General features: G+C 36.4%; 1 pseudogene; it reads right to left on the bottom strand.

The window, feature by feature from the left end:
• Window positions 1-1138: 1138 nt before the first annotated feature.
• The window catches only part of LOC130876345 (RNA-binding protein EWS-like), a 70075-nt pseudogene continuing 52149 nt past the window's right edge, over window positions 1139-19064 (bottom strand).

Here is a 19064-nt window from a genome sequence, read left to right on the forward strand (position 1 = left end):
TGAGATGCTTGATTATCTCAAGCGTCAAGGAGAACCATATTACAGTGTCCAAATTTGGAGCACAACAATGTCCAAATTTAAATTTCCTATTATTATTATTATAATGCTGAAGGTGGAAGAATTGTTTTAATTATTAGCCACATTTTTCTGAAGTTCATTTTCTACTAATGGACTTCAAAACATTTTTTTTTCTGTAAATTGATTTTCTTCTAATTATTCAGAAAAACTTTTGTTGTTATTGTTCTAATAAACAAAATTTCAGTTCCCATCTGATTTCTGACAGTTTTGTATCAATGTTACGTCCCTTCTGATTACATATGCTTCTCACACTCCAGTGCCTGTAAAGCTTGCTGAAAGTGCTTGTTTTGCTTTTCTGCCTAAATTCAGGTTCACCGAATGCTTGCTAGGAAGACTACTATTAGTGAGGACTACATTGATGTACTGAGAATTTCTTTAGTTAGAGTTGTAGGAACAGGCCTTTGAAACATGTCAGAAGCATATTCAACCACATCTCATCTGATTGATAAGCCTCTTAAATTCTCAGAGATGTTGGCATTAGGCACACTAAATGCCAACAGTATGCTGTTCAACATATAATACAATCGACGGTTTTAGAAAATAGACAACCAATAATGTTCTCTCAACATGGAGACTCTATGAGAAACTCTTCTTAGGAATTCACTCATTGATTGATCATTATTACTTCTTTTTCGAAATAAAAAGAAAACTACAATAATGTGAAAATAAAGTAAAGAAAAAGAAAGTTACTACTTGTTTAAAGTCATTGCTTGTTTACATCTTGATTCTGCAACATAACATTAAATAATTTTCTTTCTTTTTTTTGTGAGATAGTTTCACTGTGTTACTCTATTTGTCCTAGAATTCACTCTGTAGACACAAGGTTGGCTTTGAGTGCACAAAGATTAAACTGCCTCTTCTTCCAGAATGCCAATATATGTATATATATTTTACCATTTAATTTGTTTTAATGTTTCTTCACAAATGGTGAAAATACTAAAGTACAGACAAGGAATAATCACAATGTTGTGGACAACACTATAAATATGGAATTATAAATTTAAAACACTTTCTGATTTAAAAAATAAATCTGGTTGTCAATGCAGCTCTGCAGGTCTCTCTAGTAGAGCCGGTCTCTACGTTCCTGATGGTGCTCACCTTTATTCATTTTCCTAGGTCCTCCACATCTGCCTCTTCTTCCTCCCATCTGTTCCATCAATGGTCCAGGAGGACACCCAAGACCACTTCATCTTCCTCCACCAAAGCCACCTCGGTCCATGCCATGATCATCTCAGAAGCCATCTCTGTCTCCACCTCTGCCACCTCTGAACATTCCTCCAGGACCACCACAGGACCTCGTCTTCCTCCCTGCATACCATCAGGGCCACCTTGGCCATGATCACCACCTGGAGATGGAAAGGGAAGCGGGAAGAAGCTCTCAGACTTGGGGGGCCTTACACTGGTTACATTCTGTTCTCCAGGCGAAGTTCTGGTTTCCACAGCCCAGATTGGAACACTGCCAATCTTTGGCTTGGTGCTGGACATTTCCTCCTCCAGAGGGGTTCCCTCGGGAGCCCCGGGTGCTTGTTGGGGAGAGCTTCCTCTGTCTCCTTCATGGCCTCCCATGCAATCCATGGGCCCTATGGGACCTCCTGGGCCACTAGGACCTCCACGAAGTGGTGGTGGCATCCCTCTGCCCTCACGAGGTGGCATGCCACCCCGCATGCTGTTCATTGGAGGCATCTTAAGGACAAGAGAAACTTTAAGTTTGCTTTCTTGAAAATCTTTTCCACCAACCCATTCCACAGCAGCCTTGGCAGTTGGCGGATCTTCATAGGACACTGTGGCATCACCTTTAGGCTTTTCTGTCTCCTTATCCAAGTAGATGCGGATCACGGGTTGCCCAATTCTCTTGTTCATCTTGACAACCTCACACTGCTTAAAGAAGTCTGCAAGATCATCCAGAGTCACATTTTCATTTAAACCTTGCACATTAATTGCACTGTTGTCAGAATTTTCTTCAGGATCTATAGGAAGGCCTAGATCAAGATCTGGTCCTTCATCCATGGGTCCACCAGGCTTATTGAAGCCACCTCGCTCTCCAGCGCTGCCTATTCCGCTGCGTCCTCCTCCTCACCCACCTCTGCTCATGTCTCCACGATCAAATCCCCCTCTTCCTCTATCAAGGTTATCAGGGCCACTCATGCTTTGGTTCTCCTCTGATCCGGAAAATCCTCCAGACTCCTGCCCATGAACACCCATGCTACTGGGGTGGTCCTGTCGGAATGAACTCTGCTGCCCGTAGCTGCTGCTCTGCCGGCTATACTGACATGGAGCCTGGCTGTAGGATCCAGTCTGAAGGGGGTAACTAATGGGAGGCTGCTGCCCATAGCTGCTTTGTTGACCATAGCTACTCTGCTGTCCATAGTTGCTTGATTGCCCATAGAATTTCTGCTGAGAGTAACTGCTCAGATCGCAGCTAGTTGGCTGTGAAGAGAAGTAGCTGGTAGGAGGATAGGATGGAGGTGCGGTGACTGGCTGCATGGGGTAGCTCCCAAGTACCTGGGGATAACTGCAGTTACTCTGTCATATCCTAAGCTGGGCTGGTTATAACCCCCTGTGCTAGATTGAGGTTGACTAGTATCAGCGGGCTTGTTACCATCCTGTGGTCTTGCAGGTGCGGCAACTGCTGGCTGCTGGCCATAGGCTGGGGAGGCAAGCTGGGTGCCATATGCAGACTGTGCTACATAAGAGATCTTGGTTGTGGTCACTGTAGCAGTGGTGGTGTCATAAGCACCAGTGTCATATCCTTGGATAGGCTGGCTGTATGTCTGGGGACAGTTGGAGTGGCATCACCAGTGTGAGGCTGTCCATAAGAAGTCACATATATAGTCTGCCCGTAGGAGGCAGTGCTCTGAGCCTGGGTATAGCTGACATCAGTAGGCTGTCCATAGGTTCCATAGTTTTGTTGCCCGTACACCCGGGTGGTCTGTGCATATCCTTGAGTTGGCTGGGCGGTGTAAGCACTGTAGTCCTGTAATCCGTGGACGCCATTTTCTCGCCTTCGTCCTCGTTCTCTCAATGTCTGTCTCCCTCGTGCAATCCTCCTAGGCGTCCCAGAATGCCAATATTAAAGGTATGTGCAATCACAGTCCCCGCTCTTTTAAATGTCATTTAATCATTTTAAACTCCATGGGTATTTTGACTATGTATACGTCTCTATAGCACGTGTTTCTGCTGTCTGTGGAGACCATAACAGGACTTTGAGTCCCCTATCACTAGAGTTATTGATGTTTATGAGCAACCAATTGTGTAGGAAGAATGGAATATCGGTCTTCTGGAAGAATACCCAATGCAATTAGCCACTGAGCTACTTTTCCTGCACCCTAAATATTTTAAAGATTTACTTAATGCTTTTGGCCCTAAAATTCCTTTATAAAATATTACTGAGAGTAGTTTTCTTGTGAGAAGAGAAATTGGTAGTAAAGAACTAAGAAAATGTGGTTTTAATTGAACACAGTGATAAAAACCAGAAGCATTTCAATTTGAAGGCCAACCAAAGCACCATAATGAGTCCCTGTCTGCAAACACATACTCACACACACAAACATTCTGAACATTCTGAATACACACACAAACATTTACACATGCAAACACACACATTGTCTGCTCTCATAGAAACACAAACATATTATCTGTGTACACACATGTCTTTTTAGTCACACACACTGCCTGCATACACACATATACACACATTGACAACATACACACATACATACACACTGTCTGCCTGCTTGTACACTCTATCTGCATACACACACATGGCTGTATACATGCATACACATGCTGGCTAAACACACACATTACATGCATACACTGTATATACACGCTGACAAAACACACACATTACATGCATACACTGTATACACACACATATGCAGTCTGCATGCTCACACTCACTGGCTGCATAAACAAAATGCTGTCTGCATGCACACACACATACACATGCACACATGGAGTAGTATAAGAGAATAAGAGAAAAATAAAACTCATAGGTCACTGAAACAAAAGGAGAACAAAGAGATTAACATCTTTTAACGAGAATAAAGGCCATAATAAGAAGAAACAAAAAGCCCAGATACCAGTGCAGAACATATTGAAATAAGTGTCAGCTAGACAGATGCTAATGTAAAGTGCTTTCTACCTAAAGGAACGTGCTTCAACTTTAGAGAACATTACAGTCAGCTAGGTTGCTTCTTAAGAAAAGCAACCAATATGGTTGTGAGTACATTTGCGGACCACTCTTTACTAAAATCAGGTCTTAGTGATATGGAAATCACTTCAGAAAGTACCACTATAATGTGTTTTAAATCTCTATTTTAATGTAAAATTTGCTTTTAGGTGTTTGAGTCAAAAGGTTAAAGGAAATAGATTATAATTTCTTTCACGTCTCATTCTGTGCTCCATTTCTTCATTCAATCTCCTGAATAAGCAATTGTTACATGGTGTTTGGAAACTGTTTAAGCAAACAATTCTTTTATTAGTCTGAAAAATGGAATTACAAGCAAATAACTGACTCATTGCATGTGAACTGTATTTTATGGTGATATACAATGAAATACAGAATATTGTTATACTTTATGAAAAGAGTATTTGAGTATTAAATAAGACAATGTGATACCAGGCTAGGGAAAAGAATACCTAAATGATTTTCCTGAATGTCACAAAGGTAGATGAATTGGCTAGCTATCTGTATTAAGTTAAGCATTGTCTCCATAAGCATGAATGTAATAAAGATGTATATAATTTTAAGAGGTTTCCAAATTGTAATTATTCTTTTGGTCTAGTATTAAAAAAAATACTGAAAATATGCTTGACTGACTTGATACATACCCCCCCTGTTTATATTGATCACCTCTCGAAACTGAACCCCATGGGTTCGGTTACAACAAAGAGTGTCTGGGCAGTTGTGTTTGCAAATTCAAAATTTACATGAGAAGTTCTCAGAAAGGGAAATATTAAATACTTGTCTCAGTTGAGGTCATCCTTTCCATAATGGCTCCCTCGATCAAGATTTCTCTTTCCTTGTTCTCTGTAGCTGTCCTTCCCTAATCTCAACCCTCAAGTTCTCCCACTCCCATTCTCTCCTCTTCCCCCTTTTCTCCCTAAACCCCCACACTCCTAATTTTCTCAGGAGATCTTGCTTATTTCCCCTTCCCAGGAGTATCTATATATGTTTCTCTTAGGGTTCCCCTTGATATTTAACTTCTCTGAGTTCATAAACTATAGGCTCATTATCCTTTGCTTTACAGCTAGTATATACTTATGAGTGAATGTATACCATGCGCATCTTCCTGGGTCTCACTCAGAATGATTTTTTTTTCTAATTCTATCAATTTTCTTGCAAATTCCAAGATGTCATTATTTTTTTTACTGCTGAGTAGTACGCCATTGTGTAAATGGACCACATTTTCTTTATCTATTCTTTAGTTGAGGGGCACCTAGGCTGTTTCCAGGTTCTGGCTATTTCAAATAATGCTGCTTCCTTGCTCTCCTCTCTGTCCTTCTGTCTTCTCAACTATCCCATTCCCTCAAGTTCTCCTCCCCCTCCCTTTTCCTCTCTTTCCCTTCCATACCTCTATCCCTCCATGCACCCAATTTTGTCAGGTGTTCTTGTCTATTTCCCCATTCCAGTGGATCTATGCATGATTTTCTTAGGGTTCGTCGTGCTACTTAGCTTCTCTAGGATCATGAACTATAGGCTCAATATCCTTTGATTTATAGGTAGTATCCACTTATGAGTGAATACATATCATGCTCATTATTTTGGGTCTGGTTTACCTCACTCAGGATGGTTTTCTATAATTCCATCCATTTGCATGCAAATTTCAAGATGTCATTTTTTTTAAACCACTGAATAGTACTCTAATGTGAAAAGGTGCTACATTTTCTTTATCCGTTCTTTGGTTGAGAGGCATCTAGGTTATTTTCAGGTTCTGACTATTGCAAATAATGCTGTTATGACATAGTTGATATTTTGATCGAGTGAGCCATTATGGGGCTATCAAGAAACCTGGCACTAGAGAAGTTCTCGGGAATTCACAAGGATGACCCTGACTAAGACCCTAAGCAATAGAGGAGAGGGTGCCCGAATGGAATTGCTGGGTATTGATGTTGGTTGATTCCCAAATTTCTGAGAAACTGTAGTGAGGAGCGGCGGGCGGCATCCCACCACCCAGCTATTGCATGGCTAGCTTTACCCAAAATAATTACACAGAAACTATATTCTTTTAAACACTGCATGGCCCATTAGTTTTAACCTCTTATTGGCTAGCTCTTACATATTGATCTAACCCATTTTTAATATTCTGTGTAGCACCACGAGCTGGCTTACCAGGAAAGATCTTAACCTGCGTCTTCAGACGAAGTGGGAGAATCATGGCAACTGTCTGACTCAGCTTCTTTCTCCCAGCATTGTGTTCTGTTTTCTCCTCCTACCTAATTTCCTGTCCTATCAAAGGGCCAAGGCAATTTCTTTATTTAACCAATGAAATCAACACAAAACAGAAGACTCCCACATCAAGAAACTTCCATACTGATTTTCAAAGTGGTTGTACAAGTTTGCATTGTCATCAATGGGGGACGGCTAACTTTACTCCGCACCCTCTCCAGCATATGCTATCATTGTTTCTCTGTTTATCTTAGCCATTCTGACTAGTGTAAGTTGGTATCTAAGAGCTGTTTTGTATTTCCCAGATGGCTAGGAAAGTTGAACATTTCCTTTAGTGTCTTTTGTCCATTTGAAATTTTTCTGTTGAGAATTTTCTGTTTAGATCTGTAACCAACCCATTTTTAATTGGATTATTTGGAATTTTGATGTCTAATTTCTTGAGTTCTTTATGTATTTTGTAGATCAGTCCTCTGTCTGATGTTGATGAAGATCTTTTCTCATTCAGGAAGTTGCCTTTTTGTCTTATTGACTGTGTCCTTTGCTTTACAGAAGCTTCTCAATTTCAGGAGGCACTGATTATTTATTGTTGCACTCAGTGTCTGTGCTACTGGTATTATATTTAGGAAGTGGTCTCCTGTGCTCATGCTACTTCTCACTTTCTCTTCTATCAGCTTCAGAATAGTCAGATTTATATTGAGGTCTTTATTGCATTTGGACTTGAGTTTTATGCATGGGGATAGATATGGATCTATTTGCATTCTTCTACATGTTGACATCCAGTTATGACATCTCATTTTGTTGAAGAGGCTTTCTTTTTTCCATTGTATAATTTTAGCTTCTTTGCCAAAAAATGGGTGTTCATATTTGTGTGGATTAATTAATATCCACGTCTTTGATTTGATTCAATTGGTCAACGTGTCTGTTTTTATACCAACACTAAGCTGATTTCATTACTGTTGTTCTATGATAGAGTGTGATGTCAGAGATGGCGATGCCTCTGGAAGTTCCTTCATTGTACAGGATTGTTTTGGCTATCCTTTTTTTTTTTATATGAAGTTGAATATTGTTCTTTCAAGGTCTGTGAAGGATTGTCTTAGGATGTTGAAGGAGATTGCATTGAATCTGTAGTTTGCTTTGGGTGGGATTATCATTTTTAATTTTTATTCTACCTATCCAAGAGCATGTGAGATCTTTCCATTTTCTGATTTCTTTTTTAATTTCTTTCTTCAAAACTTAAAGTTCTTGTCAAACAGGTCTTTCACTTCTTTGGTTAGTGTTACCCCCAAGATATTTTATTGTATTTGTGGCTATTATGAATTTATTAATTAATATTTCTCTGATATCATTCTCAACTTCTTTATCATTTGTATATAGGAGGGCTATAGATATTTTTGAGTTGATTTTGTATCTTGCCACATTACTGAAGGTGTTTATTATCTGTAGGATATTGGGTCTCCTAGAACTAGAATTACAGACAATTGCAAGTTGCCATGTGGTTACTGGGAATTGAGGGAATCAACTTTCCTTTGGACGTCTGCTTGTGGGAAGATAAAGAAATACACCTATTGGCAAAACTGAATGAAGTGTAGAAATGTTGGATTTAGATACACTCCTGTCCTAATCAAAAATTCATTGCCTATGTCTTACCCAATCAGAAGCTAACCACTTGAGGAGGCTTGGTTATGTAGGTGACAGGGATCTGTCAAGTGCCATTCTTATCTCCCAAAGAGAATTGAAAAGAGAATAACAAGGGCTTGAAACTGAAGCTGGAGGTTAGCAGGAGACTTCCACAAGGAAATGGTAGTATATTAGACATCTGACTCAAAACCTCTGCTCTCAAGTGCTGAGCAACTTTTAGGCTATATGACCTTTGGATGATCTCTGGTAAGGGAAATTTTTTTAATGCATTCAAACTAGTTGCCCTTTGATGATGTATTTCTTTTAGTGATTTCCTAGAACAAAAGATTTAACACTTTGAACAGGGGCAGATTGGACTTGAATAGGAACTACATTTTTTTTAGAAGATTTGGTTAGCTAAACAAGTATTTTATATTAGAATATTATTTAATAATTTAATGTAATTTAAGTAGTAGAAAGAAAAACACTACATTATAGGTATGCGAGAATTCCACAATGTCTTTACATCTGACATGAATTATTAGTATATTTGTGTTCATACTCTAAGCATATGTGTGTACCATATTTACACATGCATACTTTGATTTTTACCCTATTCAAGCACCAGGATAGAATTTTCATCTACCTCCTTTGCTCAATTTGAGTCTTTTTAAAGTAGCTAAGCAAAGTTTTAAGAATAAAAATAGCATCCTGTGAAATAGCTGAATCCAAAATAGAATCGGTGTGAAACCAAGAGATGAAAATAGGAATCTCATAACCTCTCAAATCTAAGACGCTTTAAACAGCTTTTCATGTGTTTGACAAAATCATGTCTGTCTTACTGACTTAAGGGCACCTTTTCAGGATGATTTGTAAGTTCCATGAACAAAATAACACAAACACTCATGAGAAAACTCCTTTAATTTTATATTTGCATAAGTTTCATGAGCTATTATTTGATACTGGTGTCTCCAGTTTGCACTCTATAAATGAAATTTCGCAGATGAACTGTGATGTGAGAGCATGCACTTGTGTGTTAGAGACTGATTGTAATTTTGTGGGCTTCATCTCATATTCTCACCAATAAAATCTCCCCTCAAGTGCAATGTACAATAAAATGTAGTCTCATATTTCTAATTTCAAAAGTCGCCAGGACTCCACTTCCTTAAACAGAGGTATGAGACAGCATCTATATTATGATAGCTGAATGTAAGGCATGTGAAAAGCAACAAAATTAAAGGTTGCATTTAAAATAAAATGTGTCATGAATTGAGGGTGGTTATCTCAGCACTTAGCAATAACACATCACACCGCTGCATGCAGTGTGGTTCATAACCCACAGTATGCACATACTGTTCCAGGCATGCTTTCCTGCCATGGAACAATAATGAACACTGCTTGAAATGCCTGGCCTCAGGTTGGAGGCTATTGTATATTAGGAGATGAGGTGTTTATACTTCACATGCAAAGTATTTTCTCTTGTGCAAACATAATGTTTTAATTACAGAAACCAAAAATGTTATTGTCTTCTATCATTATTCCTCACCATGCGTGTTCCAATAAAACTAGTATACCTTTGGCTTGTAGTATGATGGGTTTTAAAGATTTCCATTTGGTTTTCTAATTTCAGTCTCCTAAAAAGATTAATTTTGAATTAATGTAGTATTTTTGCTATTTATTTTGCTATTTGTGTTAGCTATGTATTTACTTGAAGTGGCATTGACTATTATAAGTTTTAACAAATTATTCTATTCTGATAGACTTTGAAGACACTCTACATTCTACAGTACCAAATAAGTCAAATTTCCTTATGTAAAAATATGTAATCATGTCTATTTCATTTAGAAATAAATTGCTTTTATCATTAAAAATGATAAAATCATGTGCATATCAAAGACTTAAAATATATATTTTTTTAGATTTTATCAGTAAACATTTGATTTGTGTACTTAATTTTGCATAATTCTCTATAGAAGGAGTCTTGTAAAAATATCTTTCAGAAGAAAAGGGGATTTAGTGGAAGCATTTATGGAGTCACTTAGCTGAAATAGTTACTTCAAGTCAAATACAACTTTATTTTTGTTGCTTTATAAGGTTATAGGGCCCATCCAACTCCCTATTCTAAGGGTCAGCAAAAGCATTTTTACTATGCAGAAGATACCTTCCCCAAAAATTTTTCTGTTGAAGTATGTTGCTAGAAATGAGGTAAAAGTATAAAGATATTCACGGGAGAGAAAAATAAGAAGATTAACACTCATAAATCTCATGCTGGAACACAAAGATGTGTGTGTGTGTGTGTGTGTTCACTCAGATATCTTTAATTTATGAGTAATATCTCTCATCAAATCACTAAAATGTCTGAGACTTATCATTAGAAAGTTCTGCATGATTTTGTACTTTTTCATCAGAAAGAATGTACCTTAAGATCTTTAATCCTCAAAGTTATATTTCATGGAAATCATCTATATCATTTTGGAGATTTCTGAATCAGAGAGTGAAGATATCTAGGAACTGCATAGGTAAAATGAGAGAAGAGTGCCATGAGTCAAGATTTTTATATTTTTATTTCCCTCTGATATGACCTATAATCAGAGACACGGTTATGACAAGAAACTGTCAGACCCATTAATATATTGCTGCCTTTACCCCATTTACCCTATGAGAGGAAGGATGACACACATGACGCTTAATACAGAACACTCACCAGGAAATCCAATATGATTAATTCTCATTCTGCTTTAAGTAGCTCATTTGTGTGTGTGTGTGTGTGTGTGTGTGTGTGTGTGTAGAATTAAGACCAGGAAATAGGGAGGTGAAGATGTATATGGCGCTGTCACTCTGGTGAGATGAAATATATTTTCTTGAAGCAATTAAAAAATAACAGATACACAAAGAAATGTTGAGCAATAGAAGCCAGGAGGTACAATAAACACTATCTGGTTACGTACACCATTTGGTACAATTGAACTAAATGCTTGAGTTTGGTGGTGTTGAACATTTATTACTGGTATTTTCTTATGTTCCATGATAGTTCCTTCTCTTATTTTTGGTCTGATCATTAACACATCCAATATTAAGTACCTGTTACTTTATATTTTCAAATCAAGGAGTAGCTTATATGATGGACTTAGATGAAAAATAAGTTATTTTTTTACTTCACATTTATACTTTTCTTATAGTATAATCATGACAATTCTAGTTTCATATGCATTACAAATGACTTTCACTGTATACCAGCTAATTTTGCTTTGGCAAACAAGTTGTTTCAGCTGTTGATTTTCACCCGCCATGTAGAAAATACTATGAGTATACATTCATTTTTTTTAAGAGAAGGCTTTATATATTCCTCAAATTGTAGTAAATTTAAATTCAGTCTGCTTCAGATATAATTAGATATGTGATTTATTTGCCATCTGAATACTTGTCAAATACATGTGAGATATACACAAGAAAATGATTTTTTTGTGTGAGTCCTTTAGTCACAAAACTGAGTCATGTGTATTTTGAATACTGCTTTGTAACGAGTTTCTTTTAGTGTATGTACATAACTAGATATGCAGATGAAGAGTTTATATTATGCCATACTATGCTGAATCTAATGCAAGAAACAAAGTTTCCTTTTTCAACTTTATCCGTGTCACACAGAAGAAAAATCTTAAGTTTCAGCTAGGTGTTCTACAATATGACAAAGAGGGGTCAAACTACCATGATTTCAAATAGTCATATTACTTAATTACAACTTGATGAGAAACAGAAAAAAAAAATTGAGAGCAATTAGTCTGCCTATTTTGTTTTCTATCGGATAACACATTGCATGTGTATTGTTCTGCTGACTTGAACTTATCAAGACTTGAGTGTACCTTTTAAATTTTTTCCCCAAAGCTCTGTTACACAACAGATGGGATGTCTAACAGTCTTTTCTATTTAAAACATGCAAGTTCTAATCAACAGGAGGGTTTTAGGATGTTAAACCAGGCAGCCATAAGAAATGTGTCATGCAGTTTCCTGTCATTCTAATTAATTAGATAGCATTATTTGTTGTCCCCAATGAACCTAAATGAGCTGAATGCTGGGATAATAGCTTCATTCTTATCAAGAGTTCATTTTTATATTATTCACTTGGATTAGAGAAAAGTAAATCTTCAAGTGACACAATTTATGAGCTGATTTTATCAGTATATTTATATAAAATGTTTATATTTCTCATGATCATTTAAATATTTTAACATTTTAAGATACTTTTACTTGGAAATTAAATTTCATCTAATCCATTGTATACATCATTTAAAACTAAGTCATGATATCTTTAAGGAAAGATTTTTATATTCTCTTTTCCTTGTGTTTTTCAACTTATTGCATAAACAATTTTATTTTTAGAATTCTATTAAGCCTCCCATAAAATACCCTTGTTTAGAAATAACCTATTATAATAAATTTCCAGGAATGATTGTAAAAGTGAAACATAACTTACAGAGCTTTTCCTTTCGTTATTAAGAATCAAATGAGCAGAAAATTAGAAAGGAAATGGAAATGAGGAAAATGGTTAAGAAGTCATAGAACTAAAGTGTTCAGTGTTTGTCTGAAGGACATAGTTTCAGGATGTAAGACAGAGACATTTAGATTATAAAAGACAGCTTAGTAAGGGCAAGTAACTAAGCAGAGGGGAAAATCCTACTTTTCATCTGAAACCTTGTAAGTGTGGTTGGACAGCACAACCTTGCAATATTTACCTGTCATTGTCATTTACTGACAATCAATAAAAGTACTAATTAAAAGTAATATCATCTTTATAGCATGCTTTGTTTCTAAAACTCATTGCCAGTCTTTACTTGCACACAAATCCAAAAGAGATCAGTAACAGAAATAGTTTATTTTCTTTAATATTTATCTTTCATGTCTGTTACAGATAGATTTAAATGCTCATTCAGTTTGGTTGTGTGGCACTCATATTTTAGACGTCCAAAAAATACATAAATGATTTTATTCAAAAATAAAACATTTTATATAAATAAGAGTATACTTATTCATTTTAACGTATCACATGATAGCTAATAATAAATTAAATCTATTGTAATTTTTTTTTTTTTTGGTTTTTCAAGACAGGGTTTCTCTGTGGCTTTGGAGCCTGTCCTGGAACTAGCTCTGTAGACCAGGCTGGTCTCAAACTCACAGAGAATCTATTGTAATTTAATGTAGCTTCTTAGAACACTTTAGCCCTAGCTAGCTAATATATCAGTATATAAGTAGTTTCTATACAACCATCTTGTTGTATGGAGGAGGGTCTGCTTGAAAGTCCCGGTCACCAGGCTAGCTTAGTCCCAAAATAACCACACAGAAATTGTATTCAATAAAACACTGCTTGGCTCATTAGCTCTAACTTCTTATTTGCTCATTCTTATATTAATTTAACCCATTTCTATTGATCTGTATATCGTCACCTGGTAGTTGCTTACCAGGTAAAATTCCCAGCATCTGTCTCCAGTGGATCCATGGTATCTCTCTGACTCTTTCCTTCTCCCAGCATTCAGTTCTGTGTTCCCCTGCCTACCTAAGTTCTGCCCTATCAATAGACCAAGGCAGTTTCTTTATTCATTAACCAAGAAAAGCAACACACAAGGGCTCCCACATCACCATCTTGAACAACATGAATTTCCTCATTTATTTCAGGAAAAAAATCCCACATTATTATGCTATAATTATGTACTTAGAGAAATATATGCTTTATCACTGGTTACTATTTCAAAAGTGTCAGTGAAGATATTTTACACATCTTTTTTTTCAGGCTTATTACGGATTCTCCCCCAATAATTTTTTTTCTTTTTTCTTTTTTCTTTTTTTTTTTTTTTTTTTTTTGGTTTTTCGAGACAGGGTTTCTCTGTAGCTTTGGAGCCTGTCCTGGAACTCCCTTTGTAGACCAGGCTGGCCTTGAACTCACAGAGATCTGTCTGCCTCTGCCTCCTGAGTGCTGGGATTAAAGGTGTGCGCCACCACAGCCCGGCTCCCCCAATAATTTTTATATCTGTGACATGGTAACTATAAGTAGAGGTAAATAAAGATACCAAGTGAAAAAATATACAGAAAAAATTGAAATAAAATAAAAATCACTCAGACTAGCATTAAAAACTATGTTTCTCTATATTTTGAAATTATGTGATAAGGAAAACTTCAACTACAGAAACATTTTTTATGTACTCCAGTGGATTTGTAAATATACAAATTTCTTTTCTATGGGGAGATTGTAGTAAAATTGAGTAGTCTCTTTGTTCTATGGACAATATCCTGGCAAAAATATTTAAGAAATAAAAAAGCCATTATAATTTTTACTGGTAGGTATACAATAAAAAAGATTGCATTTGGCAAACATGGTAGCTCTTGCCTATCATCCCAATAATCAGAAGGTGTAGTTGAGGGGTGGGTGCACATTCCAGACTAGTTTAAGTAACAATTCAGTATCATTAAACTAAGTTCTGAATATGTACTTCAGTGATAGAATGCTTACCTATCAAGATTAAGGCAATTAAAGAGAACTTAGAAGTTTTATATCTCATGAACTATTGTGCTTCTAATAAAATATATGAATAACTTTGTATAAAACAAATAAGTGCGTAATTCCATGATCTTTATCTACTTACACTGGATTCCATAATCCTGGTGGGAGAAGTTTGAAACTTAGCATATATTTATTTAACCAAGTTCATTTAAGTTTTATTTTCAAGTAATTAAAAGAATGACTTTAATATTTTTGTTAGGTTATGCTAACAATGTTTTTTTGTTATTTTGTCTTCTATTTTCTTTCTGAAGGTAAGATATGACTAAGTTGTTAAAATATTTAGAATTACAAATAAATACATACTCTAAGAATTAAGGAATGACTGTGATATGCAAATTGTATTAACACTGGAGCTAACGATATGAGTCACAGCGACATTTCTGTGATGATTTGTATGGCTTAGGAATTGCAGATGAAGGATCAGAAAGACCACTGATAGCTACCAAACAATAGGAAAGTCAATATCAGTTTTCTGAGTTTGATTGAAACATATGTACTCTAATTTAATAATGCTCCAATCTGTGTCATATTTTCTTTTCTGGGCTTCAAAGGGGACTTAAATCTTTTCAGTGTTTTTGAAAGGGAAAACTTTTCTTTAATACATAAAGTCTTGTTTAATATAACTGGGTCTTATGTCAAGATCATTCTGTAAACTTCTATTCATACCATAGTAGACCATAACAAAAAATTCAATTGGTACTTATTTTATCATTTCTCTTTTTATGTTTCTTAAGAATAGTTTTCTTAGCAATTACTTCTTTGTCCATATCTTTCATTTATGTCTCTTGTATATTCACTTCAAGTCATGCTTCAAGTTAAAATGATTTAATTTCTGGGAATAATTATTTTAAAAATACTAATATATAATCATTGTTTCTGCTTTTTAGAAAAGCAGAAATACTAATAAGTCTAAAATATCATAATCAGCACCAAAATTATGTTACCATTGCTTGGTACCAAATTACTGCAAGCTTAAATACAGCCATGTATAAACTCACAGTTCACAATCAGAAGGATGCTACACAGGATGTAAAACAAGAACATTAGAGCTAGTAAACTGTCAATCTCATAGCTGCCCCAAAGGACAAAATAAGAAAAAGGGAATAAAAATCATGGTACTGATATATCACAACAGGGAGATCAGAGGAATGGTAGAAAGGGACACTTAGAGAATCAGGAAACCAAAGTTACTATGGAAAAATACTTAAGCTCTGGACAACAAGTTGAAAAAAAAAAAAGACAGATAGAATGAAAGCTGAGTAGTTATATACTTCTGAGTCAGATGTTGACTGACCCAATTAAATTACATGGTGGTTCATGGGACTGTACCAAATTCTGCAGAAATTCTGGAAAGGAAAAGTTAAATTTCTTAAGCTAACCCCATGGTTTTAGGGTTTAGGTTTTAGCTCCCAGACCTAAGCACCTGTATTTACCTTTAAATGAAGTGACAGGGACTTGTCTCCACATAATCAAGATTCTACCCTTCACTCAACTTACTCCCTTCAAAATTTCCATCTTCAATATTACTTCATATCATATCTGTTTCCATCATTAGTTCAGAAGAGCTCTGATTTCTTTTTCATATTTGAACAGTGTACGTCTTTTTGAGTTCTTACCTGTGAACTATTGGATAATCTTCTGTTTTTAAGTTTGTGACAGACTTGCAATCTTCCTGTTACTGAAAATTATGGCTTTTCATGTGAGGGAAGTCTGTCAAATTTTGTATCAAACATATTTAAGGGTATGGTCGTTGAATGCTGCTTACCATAAGCATGATGAGCCTGAAGACTGGTGCTGTGGGATGATACTCTTGGTATGTTGTAAAGATTTGTCACTTGTATTGATTCAACTGAAGGCTGATTGACTAGTAGCCAGACAGGAGGTATAAGTGTGGCAAACAGATTAGGAGAATTCTGGGAAGGGGAAATGCAGAGATGCAGTCATAAACTAGCACAGAGGAAGTAAGATGAGAATGCCTTATTGAGGAAAGGTACCAAGACACGTGGTTGAACAGAGATAAGACTTATGGGTCAATTTAAGTTGTAAGAGTTAGTTAGTAATATGCCTGAGCAATAGGCCAAACAATTTATAATTAATATAATTAATAATTATTATAATTAAGCCTTTGTGTGCTTATTTGGGACTTCATGGCTGTAAGACCAGGTGTGATAGAAACTTCCATCAATATATTGGTTCCAACATTTTGACTTTTCTGTTTTATAATCCTGTGATTAAATATTTTTTCTCTTTCTGTTTTCTCACTTGTAAAACTAGTATAATGCTGTTATTTTTAAGAGATTATCTTTGACTCCCTAGTACATCTCTACCATAATGAAAGCAACATATAAACTGTATGGGAGAAAGATAGTGTGAACAAGTATCCAGAGTGTGACCGTTTCTTTAAGTAGTCATTGAAGGGAATAAATTTGCTTTTGTCTTAATGTAATTCAGCTCTAATGATCTTTCCTTTCAGCTCGAAATCCCAAAATTGAATGTTGTATTTTAGTACAATTTAGTGTACCTAAATATTGCCAAGATCATCGCTTTATCTATTGAGTCCTGAGAAAGACTGGTTGTGTGCTGTAGTGCTGAAAAAATCAGCCATCAGACTCTTTCAGGAAAGCACATATATTTCCAAAGGTTAAAAAGGAAGGAATGTGTCAAGGGTAAAAGTAAATTAATCTGCAATTTAATCAATCTATTAAATTTATGTAATCATTCAAGTATAATGTAACTGTACTAGTAAATTCAAATTAATTCAGAAAATTCACAATTAATTAGATCTACTGCCTTGTCATTTTTAGCACATGAAATGCATTTCTATTAAATCTTTACATTTATTACTTTTCTTTCCAGAACCATCAAAAAATTACTCCTGGAAATTTTTTCCTCCATTTTTTCTGCATCTCCTATATTTAGGGTAAATGATTTCTATGCTCTATTAAGTCCAGAGCAACCATACCAAAAATCCTGTAATTGACTCCCCTCATTGTGATAAAAATCTCGCATTTTAAAACGCAGAGGTTTACCATCAGAAACCTGTTGTATTCAATTCCATTGCCACATCTGTGACACACAGTGAAACCTAACTTGATTATCTGGTCAATCATCTCATAGCTAAGAATTTGTTAGTTGTTCAGAGGAACCTTAATACTAATTCCTCCTAAAATCTCTGGATTTCTTAATGAGTCATGGTAATTGCTCTTGAATTTATTTCAACTAAATTCTGCAAGCAGCGAGAATATGTCGTTTTCAATCTATATTCAGTTCTTTTTTTCCAGGATGATTTTCCCTTCCATGTATTCCATGTATCAGTATTGATATAACCGAGTCATTTATGTCAGATAAATCATCTTATCCTGGCAGACAATTCCGTTTCTTCCATTGGTCTTCTGTTTTTTCTATTTCCTTGTTTATCTGCCTTTTGTGTTTGTTTATTTACTTACGGACAGAAGTTCTTACTGTGTAGGCCTGGATGGCCTGGTTTTCACTGTCACAGAATGGCTTCGAACTTACAAAAGTCTTCTTGCCTCGGCCAAGAATACTGGAATTACAGGCATACATAACCATATCTGGGCTTGTTCATTGCTCTTAAATAAACCAAGCTAGTCTTTGTGTTAAGAAGAGCATAGGATGAAGGTTCTATGGTGATATGCAAGATATTCATTAGTATGGCTATAGGGATAGGGCCATTTCAGGTTCCCTATCCTCAGCTGCCCAAGGAACTAACTGGGGACATCCCCCTGGGCACCCGGGAGCCCCTCTTGGTTCAAGTTTCTTGCCAACCCTAAGATGGCTCCCTTAATTAAGATATATGCTTCCCTGCTCCTATATCCATCCTTCCTTTATCTCTACCATCCCAATTCCCCAAGTTCCCCCCCCATCCTCCCCTTCTAACTTTACTCTCCCCATCTCCCCTTACCCCTATCCCACCCCACCCCCAAGATCCCAATTTTTGCCCGGCAATCTTGTCTACTTCCCATATCCAGGAGGATAACTATATGTTTTTCTTTGGGTTCACATTCTTATTTAGCTTCTTTAGGATCACAAATTATAGACTCAATGTCCTTTATTTATGGCTAGAAACCAATTATGAGTGACAGAGACCCACATTGGACCACCGGAATGAGCTCCCAAGGTCCCAGTGAGGAGCAGAAGGAGGGAGAACATGAGCAAGGAAGTCAGGACCACGAGGGGTGCACTCACCCACTGAGACAGAGGGACTGATCTATTGGGAGCTCACCAAGGCCAGCTGGACTGGAACTGAAAAAGCATGGGATAAAACCGGACTCTCTGAACACTGCGGACAATGAGGGCTGATGAGAAGCCAAGACAGTGGCACTGGGTTTTGATCCTACTTCATGTTCTGGCTTTTGTGGGAGCCTAGCCAGTTTGGATGTTCACCTTCCTAGACCTGGATGGAGTGGG

The sequence above is a fragment of the Chionomys nivalis genome, chromosome 6 (genome assembly GCF_950005125.1).
Source record: "Chionomys nivalis chromosome 6, mChiNiv1.1, whole genome shotgun sequence".
Taxonomy (NCBI): domain Eukaryota; kingdom Metazoa; phylum Chordata; class Mammalia; order Rodentia; family Cricetidae; genus Chionomys; species Chionomys nivalis.